Below are 23,957 nucleotides of genomic sequence, written 5' to 3' on the forward strand. Positions count from 1 at the left end.
CGAGCTTTAGAGGTCTGAGGAAACGTTTCGGTATCCCGGAGTCCGTGTCGCTACTGCGACCATTGCCTGAAGATCTCCCCACTCGTCCTCGGAAGGAATACGCCGCCGTCCACGAGGCTAGTCTTCGCGGGGGGTTGCGACTACCTTTTCAGCCCGTGATCCAGGACCTTCTAGCTCGGCTCGGTGTTCATGCCCTTTTACCGTATGGTGGCTGCCTGCCACATGATGCTGCACCGAGCGAAAGGTCGAACCGTTACGGCCGACGACATCAGGAATCTCGTGGCCGTCTTCGATGTTCAGCAAGGTTCAGCACCGGAAGCGATTCCCCATCCTCACCAAGCTGACCTCAAAACACCGATACCCTTGGGTGTGGGTGTCCGAATCTGCCTTCGGGACGGCACCTCTCGCCTTTGGCCCCGTCGCTGAATTCCCGGCTGACTACGGCATCGAGAGCTCCGAACTCGCGCTCGGGATCGGAGCGGTCCCCGACTCGAGGCGGCAAGGATCGCTTTTCGAGTCCCCGGACCTTATGACGAGGACTGGGTGGTTCGTGCCTAGTGACGATGTTCCCTTGCGCCCTGGCCTCGACGCGGGGGCCACGGAGGGTCGCCATCGCGGGCGAGGAATGAAGCGATCTCCTCCAACAAGCGACCATCATCGTCGGCTTCTCTCGGGTCACCGCCCGGCCACAAACGCGCTCACACATCGACGGTGTCAGACAGCTTGGACTCTATGCTCCTAGCGGAGGCGGCAGAGTTGAGAGACGAATGCTCCCGAGGGATCCTCGAGACCTCCTTGCGAGATTTCAAGGGTCTGCTGACGACGAGCGACCTTGAGCACTTCCAGAACGGGATCGGCGACGCCCGAAAGGTATGACTCGTTTTGCTTGTGTTATGTATGGTTGTCGTGCTTATTGTAATCATCCGCGTTCCATTTGCTTGCAGATGCTCGCGCGCCAAGAGCGGAGCGATCGCATTCTCCGAGATATGCTACGACGCATGCAAATCATGGAGAAGGAGAAGACGAGCATGGCGGCCGCGCACGCTGCCGCCCTAGCGGGGGCTCGCACCGCCCAAGAGTTTGAGGCGCTCGAGGGGGAGCTAGAGCGAGCTCGCAGGGAATTGGCCACCGAGAAGGCGCTTCGTGAGAAGGCGGAGCAGGGATGCAGAGCTGAGCATCGTCCACGCTCGACTATCGGCGAGCGAGATCGCTCGGGTTAAGGTCGAGAGGGAGAGGGATACCCTTCGAACGGGGATGCAGACCCTTGCCGAGGAGAAGGAAGACGCCGTGCGATCCAAGACTGACTTGGAGGACGACTGGGACTTGGCGTTGGAGGCGGCTCGTTACGAGGCGGCCAGGCGAGTTCGGGAAGCGACCAGGAAGGAGAACGCGTCTCGCGGGACCAGGTTTTCCTTTTTCAACACCATGTTCCCTCCTTACGACGACGAACTGCCGGAGGACGACCCGCATCCCCGAATCCCTGCCGAGGCTGCGCAATCGACGACCCATCAACCGGACGGAGAAGCCATCGGCGGGTTCGGCGCTTCTTGCCCCGAAGAAGATGAGGAGCAGATCGATTTCGGCTCGGAGTAGCCAACTTTTCTTTAGTTTTTCGCGCAATTGTTTAGCGCTTACGTATTGTTTGCTTTCGGATTCTCATTTGTTCGGCATGCATCGTACTTTCTTTGTTTTTCTCGCCGGTTTGATTGTGTAACATTGTCTTGCTTTGATTGAAGTTTTTACATTCGTTATGCGTCTTATTTTCTCGATCTATAATGCTTAGTATATCGGTTTGCGCAATTTGAATAGTGCGTGTCTTACGAGCCCGGCTTACTATGCTTAGCGTAACCGGTTGGCACGGCTTACTGCCGCATTTGGCGGCGAAGTTTCCCGCGGACGCTGGCTAGACCAGTTTCATCCGGCGAGTACGATTTTCGGCCATCCATTCGTGACTCGCTGCCTATCGGCGTGCGCGAGCTGGGTGGCCGTCGCGCTCATCCTCCGGCGAGTACGCTACCTATCGGCGTGCGTATCGGGACGAGTTCGCAGTTCCCAGTGAGCGTGGTACTAGTTGGTACGCGTGTCACGTTTTGGGTTTTGACTGCCGGGATCGACAATCCGGTGCGCGGACGTGATCCATCGATGTCTTGCTGCCTATCGGTGTGCAAGGTGCATCGATGCGCGAGAGGGTCGCAGCGAAATACGTGCGAGGCCGGAGGTCCGGTGCGTGGATCCAACCTGTCGACGTTTCGCTATCTCTCGGCGTACGGCCTCAACCCGTGCGAGAGCGTCGCACGAGGAGGGTACGAAGTCGGAGGTCCGGTGCGCGGATCCGATTTATGGGTGTTTTGTTACCGCTTGGTGCGTGAAAAGTGGAGTAGGCGGGCTTGTTATCCTCACCTTATCCTCCTTAGCCCCCCGAGTTTCTTGGGTGCTCGTAGAGGAGGCTAGAAACTAAGATACAAAGTTTTGAAGTGAAATGTAATTCATTAAATTATTGAAATGGTTCAAAAATTACACCCCAGGCCGTTGGCCGAACTTGAAATTTTAAATTGTCTTTGCTAGAATCGAAAATTACATGAAAACAACAGAGCGAAAAATGGACGAATGAACATCTACAGGTAATATTGCCTAAGGTGCTCCGCGTTCCACGGGTGTGTGAACACGAGTCCCTCCATGTTCTCGAGCTCGTATGTGCCGTTGTGGATGGCTCGGCGCACACGGTACGGGCCTTCCCAGGTGGGGCCTAGAACTCCCGCACCATGCACCTTGGTGTTTTGGAACACCCTTCAAAGAACGAGGCTTCCGTCGGCGAACTTCCGCAGCTTGATCTTCGAGTTGTAGTATTTCTCGACTTTCCTCTTTTGCGCAGCAAGTCGGGCGAGTGCGTCCGACCTCTTCTCGTCTATGAGGTCCAACTCGAGCCTGATTGCGTCGTCGTTGGTGGCTTCTTCGTACTCCTCGATGCGCAAGGTTGGTAGCTTGGTCTCGACGGGTACCACGGCCTCGACGCCGAATGCGAGAGCGAAAGGGGTTTCGCCGGTCGCATTTCGAGCGGTGGTGCGGTACGCCCATAAGACCACGGGGAGCTCGTCGGCCCAAACCCCTTTTCTTTCCTCCAGCTTCTTCTTCAAGTTCTCTTTGATTTTCTTGTTAACCGCCTCGACTTGACCGTTGGCTTGAGGATGGCGAGGAGAGGAGAAAGTCTTGCTAATGCCGAGTTGTTCGCACATTTCTCGGAGGCGCGCGTTGTCGAATTTTTTCCCGTTGTCGGTTACAATCGACGCGGGGATCCTGAAGCGGCAGATGATGCTTTTCCAAATGAAGCTCGTCGTGTTCGCCTCAGTGATCTTTGCTAGCGGCTCGGCCTCTACCCACTTTGTGAAGTAATCGATGGCCACGACTGCGTGCTTGTATTGCCTCGGGGCCGTAGGTAACTCACCGATGAGGTCGATTCCCCACTTCGCGAAAGGTCGCGGCACAATGATTGGACACAAGGGGGCCGGTGCTTGACGCGGGATGTGGGCGAACCTTTGGCACTTGTCACACTTTTTGGCCCACTCGTGGGAGTCCTTTTTCAAGGTCGGCCAAAAATATCCAAGTCTCAGTAGCTTCAATGCCAACGATTGCCCAGCGGCGTGGTTTCCGCACACCCCTTCGTGCAATTCGCGGAGCGCTTTCCTCGCCTCGACTTCGGTTAGGCAGCGGAGGAGGGGCATAGAGTAGCCTCTCTTGAACAGGTTATCCTCCCTCATTGTGTACTTCGGCGCCAAGCTTCTCAGCTTTCTAGCCTCTTCTTTGTCTTCGGGGACGACTCTTCGCCTAAGGAATTCCACGAGCGGAGTCATCCACGAGGGAGGCGGAGTCTCGTCAACTACCCCCACGTCGCCTCTCGAGATGAAGGGTCGGGTCAGTACCTCGATAGGGACGCTGCCTTCGCCCTCCTCGTCTATCCCAGATGAGAGGCGGGCCAGGGCGTCAGCGTCAATGTTCGCTTCCTGGGGAACCTGGACGATCTCAAACCACGACAGGGCCTCTAGGTTCTTTTGGGCCTTGGACAAGTATGTGATCATGTGTGGCTCCTTTGCGGCGTAGTCGCCCTTAACCTGGTTCACAATCAGTTGCGAATCACAATGGATGCGCAGGTTTTGGGCGCCTAACTTGTTCGCTAGCTCCAAGCCAACGATCAGAGCCTCGTACTCTGCCTCGTTGTTGGAAGCCTTGAACTCGAACCGCATGGCGTATCTCAGCTTTTCCCTATCGGGATTTGTGAGCACAACGCCGGCGCCAGCCCCCCGGGCGTTTGACGCGCCATCCACGTGCAGGTCCCAGACCGGCCCTATCGGGTCGTTGGTTCTCTTCTTCGACGACTTGTTGTAGTCGTCCTCCTTGTCTTCCGTACTCTTACTACTCTCGTCGCCCTCGTTGGTTGGGGGCGCGCTTGCGAACTCGGCGATGAAGTTGGCGAGGGCCTGACCCTTAATGGCGGTTCTCGGTTGGAACTCGATCCCGTACTCGCCCAGCTCTTGGGACCATATCGCCATTCGAGAGGAGGTCCCTTTTTGAAGGGCCTTCTCGATGGGATGCCCCGAGCGGACCACAATGGGGTGCGCTTGGAAGTAGGGCCGGAGCTTTCTCGCGCTCATGACGAGGGCGAGGGACAGTCTCTCGATCTCCGGGTATCGGGTTTCGGCGTCGAGGAGCGCCTTGCTAACGTAGTAGACCGGCCATTGTACCCTGTCTTCCTCGCGTATGAGGACCGCGCTCACGGCCCTATCGGAAACCGCGAGGTAGAGGTACAGGGTTTCTCCATTCTTTGGCTTCGCGAGGAACGGGGGGGAGGTGAAATATGCTTTCATATCGCGGAATGCTCCCTCGCACTCCTCCGTCCACACGAACCCGTCGGTCTTCTTCAGTGCCTTGAAGAATGGTTGGCACCTATCAGTGGCTTTGGAAACGAATCGCGTCAGGGCGGCGATCCTTCCCGTCAAGCTTTGAACTTCTTTGACCTTTTGTGGCGACCTCATCTCTAAGATCGCTTTAATCTTCTCAGGATTGGCCTCGATCCCGCGGCGGCTCACCATGTAGCCCAGAAACTTTCCAGACTCGACCCCGAAAGCGCACTTGTTGGGGTTGAGCTTCATTTTGTAGCGTCGCAGGATCGTGAACATTTCCCTAAGGTCTCGAGCGTGGTCGTGGGCTTTGAGGCTTTTGACAAGCATGTCGTCCATGTAGACCTCCATAGTTTTTCCAATTTGATTGGTGAACATGCGGTTTACCAACCTTTGTTACGTCGCTCCCGCGTTTTTGAGGCCAAAGGGCATGACCTTGTAACAGTAGAGTCCGTGGTTCGTAACAAAGGTGGTTTTGATCTGATCCAACTCGTGCATGCAGATCTGGTTGTAGCCTGAATAGGCGTCCATGAAGCTCAGCAACTCGTGGCCCGCCGTGGCGTCCACGAGCTGCTCGATCCTCGGGAGAGGGAAGCTGTCTTTCGTACAGGCCTTGTTGAGATCTTTGTAGTCGATACAGATCCGCCACTTCCCGTTTGGCTTCTTGACCATCACCACATTGGACACCCACTTGGGGTGCTCCTCCTCCCTGATGAAGTCGGCGGCGAGAAGTTTGTCAACTTCTTCACCAATGGCTTGGTACCTCTCCCCGCTGAACGCCCGTCGCGGTTGAACGCGCTCGGCCACTCTCTTGTCGTCGTTGAGACGATGAACCATTATTTCGGGGTCAATTCCCGGCATGTCGGCGTGTGTCCACGCAAAGACATCTTTGTGCTCTCGGAGGAAAGCGGCGAGCTCGATCCGGGTCTCAGACGGGAGTTGGGCGCCTACCTTGACTACTTGGTCAGGCTTGGCGTCGTCCAACACGACGGGAACGAGGTCGTCCGGCGTCTCCACCTTTCGACACTCGACATCGTCTCTTTGGTCTAGCTCTCCGAAGGTGCCTCCCTCCTCTAAGTTGCACGGGAATTTGTCCCCGAGTTGGAAGACGGTGCTCACCATCTTTCCTTTCCCCTTTCCGTCCACGCCCTGGATGTAGCACATCCTTGCCATGGATTGGTCTCCCATCATCACGGCGATTCCTTTCTCGGTCGGGAACTTCATCATCATGTGATACGTGGACGTTATGGCCTTCAACCGATTGAGAGTCGGGCGGCCGACGATGATGTTTTAAGCCGAGGGCTGATCCACCACTAGGAATGACACGATGTGGGTAACCTCGAGCCCCCCCGGCGTACCGAAGGTAACCGGGAGGTCGATAGTTCCCTCCGTCATGACCCTCTCCCCGGAGAAGCCGAAGAGCGGGGTCGAGATCGGGGTCGGTCTCATCCCGGATAGCTTCATCCTGTCCAATGCCGACTTGAAGATTATGTCGGCGGAGCTTCCATTTTCGATCAGGATTCTCCGGACGAGGTTGTTGGCGACCGGGGCAGAGACGACGATCGCGTCGTTGTGTGGATGAAGCACTCGCGTCGCTTCTTGTCCGGTGAAGAACATGGATTCGAAGGGGGCCGGAGGAGGGGCCTCGTACGTATGGTTGATGTAGTGCGCTATTTTCCCTTAGGGAAACTTTGCGCACGTACTTCTTCCTTTGCGTAGCCGAGTCTCCGAATTCCGGGCCACCCAAGATCGCGCCCACGACGTGAAGTTGCGAGCTCTCCGGTTCTTTGTTTGTCGCGCGGTCCGTGACGGTCACCGTCGCCGGACCTTTCTTTCCTTGCCGCGGGCGGCCTCCGTGCGCCGCGGCCGTCCCGATAGTTCTAAGGACTTATTCTTTCAGCTTCCCATCTTGAATCAGGGCCTCAATCTGACGCTTGAGTTGATAGCATTCAGATGTCAGGTGCCCGTGATCCTGATGGTAGTCACAGTACTTGGTTTGATCCCTTTTGGCGGGATCCTTCGTGAGAGGGGTTGGACTCCCCAACTTGTCACGGTGCAGAGCTAGGATTCGCTCCGGCGAAGTGTTCAGAGGAGTGAATGGCGAGAACTTTCGGAAGCTATCGACATGTGGCGGCCTCGGCCCGGGGAGGGAGCGGCCGTTAGGGGCCTGGTTTCCCTTATTCCTCCTCTTCCGAGGGTCGGGGCGATCTTCATCTCGATCGTCGCGGCGGCGACTCCCCTGTCCTCCTGACTTTCGGCCATCTCGGCCATCGAGATAGTCCTCGACTCCCATATACGTGCAGGCTCTCGTCATTAACTCCGCCATGTCTCGTGGGACTTGGCCAACAATAGACTTGAGGAAGTCGCTCGTGCGTACTCCCTCAGTGATCGCCGTGATGGCATCCCTGCCGTCGAACCCTTCGACCTTGTGAGACTCCTCGGCGAAGCGAGCGAGGTATTGTCTCAACGTCTCGTCTCTTCCTTGTCGGATAGAGAGGAGGTGGGTCTTCGGTTTCTTTTGCGCCACGAGGGTGGCGAATCGGGCGAGGAACGCCTCTCGTAAGGCCCGGAAAGACGGGATGCTTCCAGGCCTCAAACTTCGAAACCACTCAAACCCCGACCCTGTGAGGGTCAGGCTGAAGGCTTGGCAGAGGGTGGCGTCCGTCTGCCCTTGCATCGTCATCCACGTCTCATAGTGTTGGACGTGGAAGTGGGGATCCGTACGTCCATCGTAGGGGGGAATGGACGGTAACTTGAAATTTCCCACGCACGGTTGCGCGAGGACTTGTGCGGTGAAGGGAGAGTATGATTCCTCGATCCCTCCGTACGGCCTTTGCCTCCCTGATTCCCTCATTTCTATGATTTGATTTTGGAGGCTCTGAATCATTGTGACCATGTCGAGCCCGCTAGCGGGGCCGACCGTCGGGGCCACGGGAGTCACCGGTTGGCCGCCTCGTAACGTCTAGCGCCAAAATGTTGTCGCGGTTTTTCGGACAACGATTTAGGAGTCGTAGACGGTTAGACCCGAGGCCGGACGAAGTGGTCTCGTCTCGACTCGAGCGTGTCGGACTTGGTATTCCGAGTCTTCCCTTAGCTGTCTATGGTATCTGTCTCGTCCAGGCACCTGAAAAGCAAGCAGAGAAGGTGTGAACTACAAAGGGGAAACAAAGGGGTTCTCTGTTTACCTCTCCGACGCTCAACATTAGTAGGATTGAGGTGGTTTGTAGAGGGTTTAGTGTTTAGAGGTCGAGACTTGAGAGAAACGAGCGAGGTACGGGTTCGACAGCGTTTCAGTACTCAAATTCGGATTACCTGGACTAGGGGATGGACCCCTCTATTTATAGGCGACCAAGGGACGTATTGAGGGTCCATTGGCCGAGTGAGGTTGAGTCGGCCATCAGCCGAGTGAGGCTCGGCCGGCCGACGGCCGAGTGAGACGATGGCCGCCGAGGGAGATTCACTCGGCCAATGGCCGAGTGAAGGAATGGACGTCGGGTGAGCTTCACTCGGCCATTGGCCGAGTGAAGAGTCTGGGCCGAGAGAAGACTCACCCAGCGGCCGACCGAGTGAGCTGTTGGGCCGGCAGGGGGCTTCATTCGGCCTTCGGCCGATCGAGCGTGCTGGGCCGCCTGGGGCCTCACTCGGCCATTGGCCGAGTGAGCATGGTGGGCCGGTTGGAGACTTCATTCGGCCCTTGGCCGGGCGAACAAGCTGGGACGTCTGAGGCCTCATTCGGCCATGGGCCGAGTGAGCATGGTGGATCTCGTTCGGCCATTGGCCGAGTGATGGGCCTGGACCGAGATTAGGCTCACTCGGCCATTGGCCGAATGAGTTGATGGGCCGGCCGAGTGTGGGCTGGAAGTAGGGTTTCACTCGGCCATTGGCCGAGTGAGCTTGCTCGGCCGCCCGAAATGTCGATCGAGCCGTCGGACCTCGTCGGGCCGACAACAAAAACCTCTATACTCCACCTCAATCCTACTAATGTTGAGCGTCGGAGAGGTAAACAGAGGCACCCCCTCTGTTTTCCCTTCCTAGTTCACATGTTCTTTCTTCCTTTTCAGGTACTTGGACGAACTCAAGGGACATTCACAGCTAAGGGAAGACTTGGGATACCAAGTCCGACACGCTCGAGCCGAAGTGAGACCACTTGGTCTGGCCTTGGGTCTAACCACTTTGGGCTCCTAAATGGTTGTCCGAAAAACAGCGACAACATTTTGGCGCTAGAAGGAGGGGGTCTCTCGACCTTGGCGACGCATTCCCTCTACCACTGTTCTTCATCCTTCAACGGCAAAACTCTCGATAGATGAGTCAATTGCCCGTCACCTCTGCGGCCGACTGAGCGACGAGCTCGAGATATGGCCTCCGAGGCCTCGCGCACCGTCTAGGATGGCAACCTCGTGACAACGAGATCCAGCCCCAAGACTCGGCGAATTACCCCGAGGCCGCGGTCCGAGAGGACGCGGCTCGAGGGCTCGTCGAGCTCCTAAACCGTCCCGGCGTCGATGGCGCACTCATCACCGATCTCCTCGGCCATGGCATCGAGGACGACGCCAACCACGAAGAGAAGGACCACGACTATGTGGCAAAATCAGGAATCCACCACGCTATTCACGAAAGGGGACGCACACGCACGCTTCCAAGGGGACACCCTCGGACGACCGCGTCGAGACGTCAACTTTCTAATGAGCATGCGCATGCGCCCTCGAGGGGACACCCTCGGGCGACCACGTCAAGGCGTCAAGTGTCGAGTAATGCTCAGGAACGCTCGACCTCTCGGTCCCGAAAGGGACGCTCCAAGCTCACCATCCGCGTCCAAAACCCCCGGGGAGATGACGACGTCAATGGCCATGGCGTCTGTCGAGGACGTCACTCGAATGACGTATCCTTGCCTAAAGTGATAGGGACGGCCACCGGAGACCTGAGAGATCGCCTCAATTCCCGAAGGGAATCTCACGGGAGCAACTTGAGAGAAAAACTCAGCGCCCAACGCAGGATCGAGAGAGTAGTCGTCTTGGGACATCAACCACCCAACGTTGCTGACCGTGAATCCAACAAGAAGCGCGCCGCCACACTCATGGCACCGACCACCGGTCTCGGCTCGCGAAGGAAGAGGCGTAGAAACGGTCGAGTCCCTAATGAACATCCTTCTCCAGCCCCGAAGCAATCCTTCGTTCCACTCAACACGACGCCCGGCCGGATCCTGAGCTTACACAGGGAGAAGCTAGGATCTTCGCCCCCGTTGAAGACGGACCCCGCGACGAGGGACAGAAGCAATCGATGCGAATATCACCGGGATCACAGACACGTGACAATCGAATGCTACCAGCTTACGTAGCGAATTGATTCCCTGATCCGAGCTGGGCATCTCAAAGAGTTCATCACATTCACTAGCGACGTGACCCCGACCGAGCAACCGACTTGTCAAAAGGGAGAATCCTCTAGCACAAAGACAATGAGATGATGAGCACTGTCTAACACGCGCCTAGCATTCACGGCCACGACCGACACAACTTTCATCATTGAATTCGCGCTTGAACTTATTGTCATTTTATATAAGACATGTAATTTCCCTTTTCCTAAAGAGGCCATGTGCCAAGACAAGCTGTAACAACATTTTCATTCCAATAAAAGTTGTTCTACAAGTTGTGACATCCTATTGTATTTCTCCCACGCGAGAGTTTCTTGGTCTCCGTCTCACAAACACAAGAAACTCGGGGGGCTAACTAATGGGGAACGATACTCGATAAAACCCTCAAAAACAAAAAACAAAAACAAAAGTATAACGAAGTCTCAAGGGGCCGATGGTCAGGCCGGAGGTCCCAAAGAGAAATAATCAACACTACACATTACTCCTCGAGTTGAGTTCACTCCTCGAGTTGAGTTTCGAGTCCACGAGTCGATCGACAAGTCCTCGTGCCGACTTTACACATAACTCCTCGAGTTGAGTTCACTCCTCGAGTTGAGTTTCAAGTCCACGAGTCGATCGACAAGTCCTCGTGCCGACTTTACACGTAACTCCTCGAGTTGAGATCACTCCTCGAGTTGAGTTTCGAGTCCACGAGTCGATCGATAAGTCCTCGTGCAGACCCTACACCTGACTCCTCGAGTTGAGTTCACTCCTCGAGTTGAGTTCACTCCTCGAGTTGAGTTCATTCCTCGAGTCGAGTGACGAGTCCAAGAGTCGACAAACTACTCTTCGTGCCGACTCTACATTTCTCCTCGGGTTGAGGTCACTCCTCGAGTTGAGTTCACTCCTCGAGTCGAGTGACGAGTCCATGAGTCGACAAACTACTCCTCGTGCCGAGTCTACATTTCTCCTCGAGTTGAGTTCATTCCTCGAGTCAAGCACCGAGTCCACGAGTTGACAAGCTACCCCTCGTACCGACTCTACATTTCTCCTCGAGTCACGTCACAAACCCACGAGTCGACTTACGAATCCTCGTGTCAAACATACGCGACTTCTTGAGTCACCAGTCAACGATAGACTCACAAGATTCAATGATAAATCTAAATGCCCTTACACAAGCAACAAAAATCGCCCCTAAACCGTAAACCAAAATTCGCTCCACGGAGCGGCGCGCGGTGCGTGCCGGGGCGTGTCTTCGTGGGCTTTTCGTGGCCGTCATTCTATCGGGCCCGTCAAGTCGTCTTGGGTTTTGCATCCCGCGTTTGCGACACGAATGTACCTATTCGACGGGTGGGATCCGACTCGAGGCTCGTCTCGAGGAGACCGACTCCGGTCTCGACTCGAGTCGAGGAGCGAGGCTCGATTCGAGGAGAATGACTCGAGGCTCGACTCGAGGAGCTAGGCTCGACTCGAGAATACCGACTCAAACCTCGACTCGAGGATCGAGGCTCGACTCGAGGAGACTGACTCAAGTCTCAACTCGAGGAGCGAGACTCGACTCAAGGAGTTGATTCAAGTCTCGACTCGAGGGGCTAAGCTCGACTCAAGGAGCTAAGAGTTTGGCGTGAGGGCTTGCTGGTCGACACGTGATGGAGGGCTTGCCACTTTCCAGGCCCTCCGGCCTGACCATCGGCCCTTCGAGCGTCGTGCCTTTCTTGATGTTTCGGATTTTCAGAAAACGACCGACAACAAAGCGTACCTCAAATTTTCCCTATCGGGGTTCGTGAGTACGACGCCGGCGCCAGCCCCCGGGGCATTTGATGTGTCGTCGACGTGCAAGTCCCAGACCGGCCCTATTAGGCCATTGGTTCTTTTCTTCGATGACCTGTCGTTGTCGTTCTCCTTATCTTCGTCGTCCTCCTTGTCTCCATCTATTGAGGGCGTGCCGGTGAATTCTGCCACAAAGTCGGCGAGGGCTTGGCCTTTGATAGCGGTTCTCGGTTGAAACTCGACCCCGTACTCTCCCAGCTCTCGGGACCATATGGCCATTCGTGACGAGGTCCCTTTTTCCAGAGCCTTTTTGATGGGATGTCCCATGCGCACCACTATCGGATGTGCTTGAAAGTAAGGGTGCAATTTTCTCGCGCTCATGACAAGGGCGAGGGACAATCTTTCGATATCCGGGTATCGAGTCTCGGGGTCGAGGAGTGCCTTGCTAACGTAGTAAACCAACCATGGGACCTTATCTTCCTCGTGTATTAGGACCGCGTTCAAGGGCCTATCGGAAACGGCGACATAGACGTACAAGGTCTCACCATCTTTTAGTTTTGCAAGGAACGGAGGGGAGCTGAAGTAGGTCTTCATTTCACGGAATGCTTTCTTGCACTCCTCCGTCCAAATGAACCAGTCGGTCTTTTTCAATGCCTTGAAGAACAGTTGGCACCCGTCGGTGGCCTTGGACACGAATTGCGTTAGGGCGGCGATTCTTCTCGTCAAAATCTGTACTTCTTTAACCTTCTTCGGCGACCGCATTTCCAAGATCGCCTTGATTTTTTCGGGATTAGCCTCGATCCCACGGTGGCTCACCATGTAGCCTAGGAATTTTCTAGACTCAACCCCGAAAGCACACTTGTTGGGATTGAGCTTCATTTTGTAGCGCCGCAGGATCGTGAACATCTCCTTGAGGTCCCGGACGTGGTCGTGGGCTTTGAGACTTTTAACTAACATGTCATCCACGTAGACCTCCATTCTTTTGCCAATCTGGTTGGCGAACATTCGATTTACCAACCTTTGGTACGTGGCACCCGCGTTTTCTAGGCCAAAAGGCATGACCTTGTAGCAGTAGAGTCCGTGGTTCATAATGAAGGTGGTCTTGATTTGATCCAGCTCGTGCATGCGGATCTGATTGTACCCCAAATAGGCGTCCATGAAGCTTAGTAGCTCATGGCCCGCCGTGGCATCCACGAGTTGCTCAATTCTTGGGAGAGGAAGGCTGTCCTCCGGGCAGGCCTCGTTGAGATCTTTGTAATCGATGCAGATCCGCCACTTCCCATTTGGCTTTTTCACCATGATGACATTGGACACCGACTTGGGGTGTTCCGCCTCCCTAATGAAGTTGGCAGCAAGAAGTTTTCAATTTCTTCACCAATGGCTTGGTATCTCTCCCCACTGAACGCCCGTCTCGGATGGATGCGTTCGGTCACTCTCTTGTCGTCATTAAGGTGGTGGACCATTATCTCGGGGTCGATCCCTGGCATGTCGGCGTGTGTCCACGCGAAGACGTCCTTGAACTCGTGGAGGAAGGCCGCAATTTGTAGTCGGACCTCAGTCGGGGGCTGGGCGCCTACGTTGGCTACTTGGTCAGGCTTGGCATCGTCCAGCACAACGGGAACGATGTCGTCTGGTGTCTCCACCTTCCAACACTCGACATCGTCCCTTTGGTCCAACTCCCCGAAGGTGCCTCCTTCCTCGATCTTGCATGGGAACTTGTGTTCGAGTTGGAAGACGGTGGTCACCATCTTTCCCTTCATCTTACCATCCACCCCATGGATATAGCAGATTCTTGCCAATGGTGCCCACAAGAAGAGTTGTAGTGTGTATTTATGTACATTTGATGTCATATAGTCTTACGAAGACTCTTGCTTGTAATTGCTTATTCATTAATAAAAAGTTGAAACGTTCATTCATTCTTCCGTGTCTGTTTGAAGCTTTATGATAAAACCTTAGTCTTTAGTCCATAAACAAACTAAACAACTTACGAAGAGACAAATGTAGATTTGCATGAACAAACTCTTCGTAGTTTGCTTAAAACGATATATTCGCAATCTAAGGGTCAAAGGACTATTGACCTCGATATGATTGTTAGAAGAATCTATGATGTCTGGTTATGAGGCATTGAGAGTTGGAGACTCTATAGTTCTTCTAGGTATCTTCCGAAGGTACTGAATTAACCAGTGCACTTCTAGAGTCAAGATAAGAGCAAACCATTTAACCTCTTATGTCTCGAAGTCACTATGTATGAATTGCATCATGCTTACCTTAATCCTGAAATGAGACATGCCATTTCACAGCTTACGTATTCTCATTTGAGAAAGTCAGAGTTCGGACTCAGTATGTGATTCCGAACAGGGCCTATTGGTGAAGTACTAAGTTGTGAGAATGTCATGAGTAACTTTGTGAAGTTCTCATAGATATGGAATTCATGTACAAGATTGCTTAAATGCAATGTATGTCACCTCATGCTTTGTTCATTGGAGTGTGAATAAATGAACTGGCCAGTGTCCAAATTGAGTCCTGACTCTTTTGGATGAAACAATGTGACTTGTTAGCTCCTCGTCAATACATTGTTTCTAACTTATTCACAAGCGACAAAGGAGTTGAGGAAATAACAGCTAGAAGGGTAAAATGGTAATTTAGTAAATCCCGACTAGCTGATGACATTCATGAAGGGTAAACATAGATAATATTCAGTGGATCCGCTCATCATAATTAGGTTGAATTCTTGAGTAGAAAATAAATTCATTTGAACCGATAGATTTTCAGTGTCAACTCTTTAGTGGAGTCAGTTGACATTAAGCTAAACTTGGAAAAGGTTTGTTAACTTTTTTAGTCCAAGTATTTAGCTCAAGCTTTGTTCATTTGTATCCATGAGGTCACTGTCAGGAATCACATCGAATAGGAATAGTTAAACTGGAAGCTAAGTCAAAACAAGAACGAAAATAGTCAAAAGGGTATTTTTGGCTTTTGAGACATAGGATGAAATGAATGTCAATAAATTTTTTTGACAAGGTCATTTGATGACAAGTAACACTCGGCCATAATAAGATTAATTGGGCCTTGTGGATTAATTTCATTTCATAAGAATTTTATTGAAAATTCTTAATGGGCCTTTTACATGCTGTCATGAACAAATGAAGAAGCTTCTAGAAGCTCCTTCTAGAGACCATATGGGCGCCTACCCTATAGAGAAATAGGAGAGATTATTTTGTGCATAAATGTATCAAGATACTTGCCAAAAATAAAAGAGGAAACAAATTTGCATATGGATGCATTAGGGGAATCGGCCAAGGCTAGAAAGGAACAAAAAAGGAAACAAATCAAGGCCTCTAGAAGGCTTGTGTTGGCCGAGTATCTCAAAGGGAAAAAGAGGAAATTGGCTCATGAATATGTGATATTCTATAGAAGAGGAAACTACCTTATTGAAGGTGAGACCTCTCCTATAAATAGGAGCCTCATTCCTCACTTTTCGATCATCAAAGTTTAAGAGATTTGAGAGACTCTCTCTCTAGAACTTTGGCCGAACTCCTCTCTCTCTCTCTCTAGTTTATTTTCGATTTTTGTTTTGGCACCTAGGTCCTCATTTGACCTAGTGTTTAGCTCTGCGACTTCAAGACTCATTCTTAAGTCATAGTGTTTAAAAGTGCCCACTCACTAATTCCTTTATTTCGAGTGATTTAGTGATAGAAACTTTCGTGGTTACTCGAGGTGCCGAGGAAAGAAAGCAAGACGTGCTGCGAGGGAGACGAGCGTTGCAAACTTTCCAAAAGCTTCTCAAAGTTCAAGTTTCAAGAAAGGTTATTAAACTTCTATGCTCATAATAGTTATTAATTACATGTACTTGCTCTTTGTCTAGGTTAGTAAAAAACCGTTTTTACTTGTAAAAGAAAATTTTTAAAATTCCGCCGCTTACCGAAGCGTTAATTTTTTTTCTTAAACCCTGGATCGATTCCAACACTATTAGGGAAAGTGCATGAGAGGAGTGTGAACTTCTAACTCACTTGAACACTTGAAGTTTGAGATTACACATTTTCTTGCATTTTCTTGCCAACTTTTCTTCGAGGAGACCTCCCACTTAAATTTTCAAGAGCAATAAATTTTGAACATAAGTGATATAGATATAGTTTTGAAAAAATAATTGATTTGGATGACAAAGTAATTTCATGTTTGAAAGTGAAAACGATTTTTCAAAATTCAAACTAATTTTTGCAAAAATTCAATTTCAATTAAATATTCAAAAATCAAAACTTTTCAATCTTACACATTATGTTTATGACATTTAGAAAATCATTTTTTCTCAAGAAAGTTTTACCATTTGAGTTCTAGAACTCTTGGAGTGGAAGCTGGGATTCGGAATTCAAAATTAAATTTTTCAAAAATCCCAGAATCCCGGGCAGCAAATACCTCGGAGTAAAAATACGGTAAACGGCGACTCCGGTGTCCAATTGAGCTAATTACAACTGTTTTGGAAAGTAGACCAACATACCTTTAATTTGGTGTAAGAAATATTCAAATCCAAGTTCCGAGTAGAGAGATAGGTCCCTTTTACATTAGGTATTCATAAGCTTAATGAAATCTAGACAGAAATTCGGTCGGGACTTAAGTGCAAAATATTTAAGTGCAACGGAACATTTTATTGAGTGGTTAAGTCTTTTAGATGTGTCCTATTAACATGGTAATAGTATACCATAAAATAATAACAACTAAAATAAAACAAGCGAGTAAGTAAACAAAGCAAGCAAGACTATATTACTTGTTCATAAAATTACCCGAAAGTTCTCAAACTTATCAAAACGTGATTTTGACTATGAAAAAATTAAAAACTTTTAGAATTTATTTTAATGTGTTTTAATATCATCTCAAAGGTGTAGAAAATCAACATGCTTTTCAATTCTAGCAAATTCATTATCTGAGTAAAATTAAGAAAAGGATTTTCAAACTCATAGTTTAAATTATATGCACATGCTTAAACTTTGACCATAGCTCTGATACCATTTGTTGGAATAGATCTTGGATTAAGAAAATATTATCGCTTCTAGCAAGCGGCGGAATATAAAAATTTCTTTAAAAACTCATAAAACGTTTTTACAACCTAGACAAAGTGCATGAGCGTATAATTTAAAATTTTAAAACTGCTTTGAGTTTTCACTCGGTATCAACCTTGAATGGAGCTTGAACGTTGAGAAGCATTAGGAAGGTTAAAACTAGAGTCTTTTGGGTATGGTTAGGATTTAGTGTGTTGGCACTTTTAAACACTATGACTCAAGAACTTGTCTTGGAGCCAAAGAGCTAAAACAAAACACTAGGTCTAATGAGGACCTAAGTGCCGAAAAAAAGAACAAGAAGAGAGAGAGAGAGAGAGAGAGAGAGTGAAGGGTGACCAAGGGTTAAAGAGAGAAGCTCTCAATCTTTAAAACTTGTGTCTTCAACATTGTGAATGAGGTGTGGTATTTATAGGAGGAAGGATTGCCTTCAACATTGAAGGTATGAGCATAATCTTTATTTCCCATTCCTATGAATATACCAAGGCTGGAAATTGTTTCCTCTTTTCTCCTAGTTGACAACCCACCTTGATTGCTTCATGGAGCAAATTTGTTTCTTCTTTTTACTCTTGGCAAGTATCTTTGTACATCAATGCAAAAAATAATTTATCTTTCTTCTTTAAGGGTGCACGAAATTGAGCTTTTATAACATGCTTCTAGATATTTCTTTATTTGTTCATGACTGTTACCGACCCGTCTCGACCCGGTGAAGCGACGGCGAGAGCGGCAACGGCTGGCCCTGGGCCTCCCCTCAGCGCATGGCCGGCCCAGGGCCGTTACTCGGCCGATGGCCGGCCATGGGTCACCACGCGGCTGGCCCTGGGGCGTCACTCGGCCAATGGCCGGCCTTGGGTCATCACACGGCCGACCCTGGGCCGTCACTCGGCCAATGGCCAGCCAAGGGCCTTCACTCGGCCAATGGCCGGCCTTAGGTCGTCACTCAGCCGGCCCTGGGCCGTCACTCGGCCAATGGCCGGCCCAGGGCTGTCACTCGGCTAGTGGCCGACCCAGGGCCGTCACTCGACCGATGGCCGGCCCGGGACCGTCACTCGACCAATGGCCGGCCCAGGGCCATCACTCAGCCGATGACCACCCCTTGGTTGTCACTCGGCCGGTCCTGGGTCGTCACTCGGCCAAGGGGCCTCCAAATGCTCCTTGATCTTCTATAAATTCAAGGCTCGACCCCTCGAGACAGGTAATCCAAAATTGAGAATTGAAACGCTACTGAACTCGTACTTCACTCGTTTCTCTCAAGCTTCGGCCCTCGAAACACTAAACCCTCTATATTTCACTTCAATCCTACTAATGTTGAGCGTCGGAGAAGTAAACAGAGGCACCCCCTCTGTTTCCCATTGGTAGTTCATCGTTTCCTTCTCTCGCAGTAGCGACGACGGATGAGGCAAGCATCACCGACAGCTAAGGGATGACTTGGGATACCAAGTCCGACAAGCTCGAGCCGAAGCGAGACCACTTGGTCTGGCCTTGGGTCTGACCGCTTTGGGCTCCTAAATAGTTGTCCGAAAATGAGCGACAACATTTTGGCGCTAGAAGGAGGGGACCTCCCGACCTTGTCGACGCTCTCCCTTCCAACCTCTTTTCTTGCAATCTTTACGATTCTCGAAATATGAGACAAGTTCCGACCACTTTTGCGGGCACCCGAGCGACTGGCTCAAGCTACGGCCTCAGAAACCTTACACACCGCCTAGGAGGGCAGCCTCGTGATAACGAGAGCCAGCCCCAATACTCGGCGGCCGACCACGAAGCCGTCCTCCGCGAGGACATGGCTCGGAGGGTCGCCGAGCTCCTAGACCGCCCCGACGTGGACAACACGCTTATCGCTGACCTTCTCGGCTATGATGTCGAGGGTGGTCCCAGTCATGGTGACTCCGACCCCGACTACGAGGGGGAGTCTAGGACCGATGAGGCAAACCCTAGCCTCGTAAGCTCCCGGTCCGAAAGGACGAGGGATGCGACGGTCAGGCTAGCCCCACCGGCGCGCCTGTGCTCGCGCTCCTATTCTCTGGGGTTTGCCCCCTCGGTCTCAAGAGGCGGTCGGACATGGCCCCCCGCCGGTGAGAGAGCAGCCCCCGGAGATGATGGGGCCGACAGTCGGGACACTCGCCGGTGACTCGACCAAGGGTTGCCTCGCCCCGCCAAGCGCAAAGCGGGGACCTGAGGGAACGTTTGACAGCTCAAAGGAACTCTCGAGGAGAAGACCTCCACCAAAGGCTCAACTCCCGAAGGGACACGCTCCCTGCCACCACTCTGGGCCGACCTCAGGCCAACGTCGGGGACCAAGCGTCCAATGAATGCCAGCAGGCAACTCCCGTGGCCCCGACGGTCAGCCCAACCAATGGGCTTGACATGGTAATGATGATCCAAAGCCTAAAAAATCAGATCATCGAGATTAGGGAATCGAGAGGACAAAGGACGTATGGGGGGATCGAGGAATCATACTCTCCCTTCGCCGCTCGAATCCTTGCGCAGCCATGCGTAGGGAATTTTAAGCTACCGTCTATCCCTCCTTACGACGGACGGACGGACCCGAACTTCCACATCCAACATTACGAGACATGGATGTCAATACAGGGACAGTCGGACGCCACCCTGTGCCAAGCATTCAGCTTCACCCTCACCGGGTCGGGATTCGAGTGGTTCCGAAGCCTAAGGCCGGGGAGCATCTCATCCTCCCGAGCCTTGCGAAAGGCCTTCCGATAGGGGAGAGAAAAGAACTTGAGGCAGTATCAAGCTCGCTTCACAGAAGAATCCCACAAGGTCAAAGGATTCGACGATAAGGACGCCATCACAGCGATCATGGAGGGAGCTCGCACGAGCGATTTCCTCAAGTCTATTGTCGGAAAGGTCCTGAGGGACATGGCGGAGCTCATGTCGAGGGCCCACACTTACATGGGGATCGAGGACTACCTCGATGGTCGAGACAGCCAAAAATCTGGGGGACAAGGCCGTCGCCGTCACGTCGATCAGGACGGGGATCGCCCCGACCCTCAAAAGAGGAGAAATAAGGGAGGCCAGGCCCTTAACGGTCGCTCCATCCCTGGGCCAAGGCCCTCACATGTTGACAGCTTCCGGAAGTTTTCAGCTTTAACGGCCGCAGCGGGCGGAGAACGCCTGCGGTTAGTAAGGAAGGATCAGACAACGGTTACCGTTACAGACCGAACGGCGAACAATGAACTGGAGAGCTCACAAATGCACGTTGTGGGCTCAATCATTGGAGGACCCGAGTTCGGGGACTCAAGCACACAAAGATAGAAGTACGTGCGGGAAGTGTCTCATGGGAAGATAGCCAATCATATGAACCACCCATACGAGGTTCCACCTACGACCCCCTTTGAGTCCATGTTCTTCACCAACCAGGAGGCAGTACGAGTGCTCCACCCGTAAAATGACGCGATAGTCATCTCGGCCCCAGTTGCTAACAACCTCATCCGGAGAATCCTGATTGACAACGACAGCTCGACCGACATCATCTTCAAATCAGCTCTGGACAGGATGAAGCTGACCGGGCTGAGACCGACCCCGATCTGAACCCCACACTTTGGCTTCTCCCGAGAGAGGGTCATGACGGAGGGCACCATCGACCTCCCACTTACCTTCATGACTCCTGGGGGATCGAAGTCACCCACGTTGTGTCTTTCCTGGTTATGGATCAGCCGTCCGTTTACAACATCATTATAGGGCGCCCAACTCTCAACCGGCTGAAAGCCATAACTTCCACCTACCATCTGATGATGAAATTCCCGACCGAGAAAGGAATCACCATAATGTTGGTGTTGGAATTGATCTAGGGTTTAAGAAAAAGTTTAACGCTTCGCAAAGAGGCGGAATTTTAAAAAATTTCTTTTTTTAATTTATTGCTCGTGCCTTTAAATTGAAAAGCATGTTGATTTTCTACACCTTTGAGATGATATTAAAACACATTAAAATAATTTCTAAAAGTTTTTAATTTTTTCATAGTCAAAATTACGTTTTGATAAGTTTGAAACTTTCGGGTAATTTTATGAACAAGTAATATAGTCTTGCTTTCTTTGTTTACTTACTCGCTTGTTTTATTTAAGTTGTTATTATTTTATGGTATACTATTACCATGTTAATAGGACACATCTAAAAGACTTAACAACTCAATAAAATGCTCCGTTGCACTTAAATATTTTGCACTTAAGTCCCGACCGAATTTCTGTCTAGATTTCATTAAGCTTATGAATACCTAATGTAAAAGGGACCTATCTCTCTACTCGGAACTTGGATTTGAATATTTCTTACACCAAATTAAAGGTATGTTGGTCTACTTTCCAAAACAGTTGTAATTAGCTCAATTGGACACCGGAGTCGCCGTTTACCGTATTTTTACTCCGAGGTATTTGCTGCCCGGGATTCTGGGATTTTTGGAAAATTTAATTTTGAATTCCGAATCCCAGCTTCCACTCCAAGAGTTCTAGAACTCAAATGGTAAAACTTTCTTGAGAAAAAATGATTTTCTAAATGTCATAAACATAATGTGTAAGATTGAAAAGTTTTGATTTTTGAATATTTAATTGAAATTGAATTTTTGCAAAAATTAGTTTGAATTTTGAAAAATCGTTTTCACTTTCAAACATGAAAATACTTTGTCATCCAAATCAATTATTTTTTCAAAACTATATCTATATCACTTATGTTCAAAATTTATTGCTCTTGAAAATTTAAGTGGGAGGTCTCCTCGAAGAAAAGTTGGCAAGAAAATGCAAGAAAATGTGTAATCTCAAACTTCAAGTGTTCAAGTGAGTTAGAAGTTCACACTTCTCTCATGCACTTTCCCTAATAGTGTTGGAATCGATCTAGGGTTTAAGAAAAAAAATTAACGCTTCGGTAAGCGGCGGAATTTTAAAAATTTTCTTTTACAAGTAAAAACGGTTTTTTACTAACCTAGACAAAGAGCAAGTACATGTAATTAATTGTTGGAATTGATCTAGGGTTTAAGAAAAAGATTTAACGCTTCGGGAAGCGGCGGAATTTTAAAAAATTTCTTTTCAAGTAAAAACAGTTTTTACTAACCTAGACAAAGAAGCAAGTACATGTAATTAAAAACCAATATGAGCTAAGAGTTTACTAACCTTTCTTGAAGCTTGAACTTTGAAGAAGCTTTTGGAAAGTTTGCAACGCTCGTCTCCCCTCGCAGCACGTCTCTCTTTCTTTCCTCGGCACCTCGAGCAACCACGAAAGTTTCTATCACTAAATCACTCGAAAAGAAGGAATCAGTGAGTGGGCACTTTTAAACGCTACGACTTAAGAACGAGTCTCGAAGTCGCAGAGCTAAACACTAGGTCGAGTGAGGACCTAGGTGCCAAGACAAAAAAAATCGAAAATAAACTAGAGAGAGAGAGAGAGGATTTTCGGCCAACAATGTCTAGAGAGAGAGTCTCTCAATCTCTAACTTATGTTGAATGAATGGAATGAAGGGAATGAGGCCTCTATTTATAGGGGAGGTTTTACCTTCAATAAGGTAGTTTCCTCTTTCATTGAATATCACGTATTCATGAGAAAATATTGCTCTCCTTCCCTTATAGTCACTCGGCCAAATAGGCTTCTAGAAGCCCTTGGATTTGTTTCCTTTTTTGTTCCATTCCTTGCTTGGCCGATTCCCATATGCATCCATATGCAAATTTGTTTCCTCTTTTTCTTTTGGCAAGTATCTTGATACATTTATGCACAAAATATTCTCTTTCTCTTGGGTATTTTGGGCGCCCATCTCTCATCTAGAAGGAGCTTCTAGAAGCTTCTTCATTTGTTCATGACAACATGAGAAAAGCCCATTAAGAATTTTCAATAAAATTCTTACGAAATGAAATTAATTCACAAGGCCCAATAATCAAGTTATGGCCGAGTGACATTAAGTCACCAAATGAACTTGTCAAAAAATTTATTGACATTCATTTCATCCTTTGTCTCAAAAGACAAAAATACCCTTTTGACTATTTTCGTTCTTGTTTTGACTTAGCTTCCAGTTTAACTATTCCTATCGATGTGATTCGTGACAGTGACCTCATGGACCCAAATGAACAAAGCTTGAGCTAAACACTTGGACTCAAAAGTTCACAAACCTTTTCCAAGTTTAGCTTAATGCCAACTGACTCCACTAAAGAGCTGACACTGAAAATCTCTCGGTTCAAATGAATTTGTTTTCTACTCAAGAATTCGACCTAATTATGATGAGCGGATCCACTGAATATTATCTATGTTTACCCTTCATGAATGTCATCAGCTAGTCGGGATTTACTAAATTACCATTTTACCCTTCTAGCTGTTATTTCCTCAACTCCTTTGTCGCTTGTGAATAAGTTAGAAACAATGTATTGACGAGGAGCTAACAAGTCACATTGTTTCATCCAAAAGAGTCAGGACTCAATTTGGACACTGGCCAGTTCAATTATTCACACTCCAAGGAACAAAGCATGAGGTGACATACATTGCATTTCACCAATCTTGTACATGAATTCCATATCTATGAGAACTTCACAAAGTTTCTCATGACAGACTCGCAACTTAGTACTTCACCAATAGGCCTTGTTCGGAATGACATAGTGAGTCCGAACTTTGACTTTCTCAAATGAGAATACTAAGGTGTGAAATGGCATGTCTCATTTCAGGATTAAGGTAAGCATGATGCAATTCATACATAGTGACTTCGAGACATAAGAGGTTAAATGGTTTGTTCTTATATTGTCTCTAGAAGTGCACTGGTCAATTCAGTACCTTCGGAAGATACCTAGAAGAACTATAGAGTCCCCAACTCTCAATGCGTCATAACCAGACATCATAGATTCTTCTAACAATCATACTGAGGTCAATAGTCCTTTGACCCTAAGATTACGAATATATCGTTTTAAGCAAACTACGAAGAGT

The sequence above is a fragment of the Urtica dioica genome, chromosome 2 (assembly GCF_054948205.1).
Source record: "Urtica dioica subsp. dioica isolate 48M chromosome 2, U.dioica_male_clone48M_v1_H2, whole genome shotgun sequence".
Taxonomy (NCBI): Eukaryota; Viridiplantae; Streptophyta; class Magnoliopsida; order Rosales; family Urticaceae; genus Urtica; species Urtica dioica.